We start from the raw sequence: 2,280 nt of genomic DNA, 5'->3' as shown, positions 1-2,280 counted from the left end.
CTCTCTCTCACACACACACACACACACACACACACACTCACACACACACTCACACACATACACATACACACACCAACTTTAGGAAGGCTGGGAGGAAAGGAGCAGTGATTGCACTCACAGGTCTCAGGACTTGTTCCTTTGGGGAGACATCTCATTTAGCTCAAGCTAATCAAAACTTTTCTCTTTTCATCTTATTTTTCAACTGTAATAATTGGCCTTAGGGAAAATAGAGGCATTTGAACATTTAAAAAGGATTTTTTGGAAAGCATTTTAATTTAATGAAAAGTTGATAAAAGTCTTAACAGAAAAGTCCAACATTTTCAGGTCTTATAATAAGCTATTTCCCATTACCAGGGGAAGAAGGAAAATTAATGTATGTTAAGTATATCAATATTAGATAATTTGCAAAAAAAAATCTGTCCCAAGGTAGGTTTTTTTCATTTAAAATAAATATGCAGTTCTAGTATGTTGCTTACATATATATTTTAGCTGCATAACTAGAAGGCAGGGTATAATTTTAAAAATTTAAACAGAAGGTTTATGGAAATACAATTAAAATGCATTTAACTAATAATCCCTAGATTTAGAGACCAAGAACTTATAATAGGTAAATTTTTAAAAATATATTTTATTGATTCTTTCCAGAGAGGAAGGGAGAGGGATAGAGATTTAGAAACATCGATGGGAGAGAAGCATCGATCACCTGCCTCCTGCACACTTCCCACTGGGTATGTGCCCGCAACCAAGGTACATGCCCTTGACCGGAATCGAACCTGGGACCCCTGAGTCTGCAGGCCGACGCTCTATCCACTGAGCCAAACCGGTTAGGGCAATATAATAGGTAAATTTTAGCTAATTTTTTTATTGAGAAAAATGCAGCAGCTTTAAATAATAATAAATATCATTAAGAAGCACTTTTTCAAACTTATGATTTTAAAGCCAGACTTAGAATTGGTAATATAAACTGAAATGAAATCTGCCATTTTAAACTCTCAAGTTCTGTTTTTCAAGTCTATTTTTAAAAATTACATCTATCTGCCCTGGCCGGTTTGGCTCAGTGTATAGAGCGTCGGTCTACAGACTCAAGGGTCCCGTGTTCGATTCCGGTCAAGGGCACATGCCCTGATTGTGGCTCCATCCCCAGTAGGGTGTGTGTGAGTAGGGGGCAGCCACTCAAAGATTCCCTCTCATCATTGATGTTTCTATCTCTCTCTTCCTCCCCCTTCCTCTCTAAAATAAATTTTTTTTAAATTACATCTATCTAAAACTTTTTCCCAATTATAAAAATACATTGTTAATGCTGAAAACTTGGATGAACTGGTGCATTTAACACTGTATTTATTATTACTTTATATACTCTTTTTTTAAAGAACTCAAATCAAAGATGAAGTTTAATAGGCTTCACATTTTATTTTCTAGTACCTTATTATAAAAAGATTCCTTCAGAAAGCTGCTATAGAAAAATTGTCTGTCGTATTGTTACCAGGTAACTAAATGCATGATGGTAGTTATGTTGTAAATAATCACTTTTAAAACTCTAATAATAAAAAAAATCATTAGTAACACTAGCAAAATTATTAAAATAGATGTGGGAGATTATAGAAATTTAAAATGCCATCAGATCTTAACCAACTTATACTTGGCCACAGTAATGTTCTCCCTCATCTCCCCCCCAATTGTTTAGTCTTTATTCCCTCCCATAAAGTGAATGTCAAACCATATCTTCCTCGTTCTTTCAATTTGTGGTAGGCTTGGGTTTTCCCTTACAAAGCAGAAAGTTTTTTCAAAGTTCTGCATCTCAGAACATAGATTTTAAAAGATGAATATTCTGTAAACTTCAGTAGGCGTTGCTGCATCATCAGCCAGTAGCAGAACTGGGACTAAGAACCCATAAGTAGAGAATTGGGGAAGTATCCTCAAGCAGTTAGCATTGCTCCCTGACATTGGAAGACATGAGCTTGGTTGCTGTTATGAACCCCCCCCCCCAAAAAAAGGTTCCAGGAGAAATAACCCTGAAGAAAAAACCAGGAAAGTTAGAAAGAAAAAAATATAAACCAAAGGCCGACACTTGGATGCCTACAATGAGCAGATAAGTCACATAGACAATAGGGAATGTTGAGGAATTTCCTAATTTTAAGTGTTGGTAATTATTTGGGGACTTAAAAAGCACCCTGTGGGCCAAAGAAAATACATCTTTTGGCTGGCAGGTGAGGCAACTCCAGGCTACTATGTACATTTAGAATATTAATATTCTTTAATATTATAAGAAAAATAAAATAA

The sequence above is a fragment of the Myotis brandtii genome, unplaced genomic scaffold (genome assembly GCF_000412655.1).
Source record: "Myotis brandtii unplaced genomic scaffold, ASM41265v1 scaffold112, whole genome shotgun sequence".
In the NCBI taxonomy this organism is placed as follows: Eukaryota; Metazoa; Chordata; class Mammalia; order Chiroptera; family Vespertilionidae; genus Myotis; species Myotis brandtii.
This window is presented reverse-complemented; position numbering follows the sequence as displayed.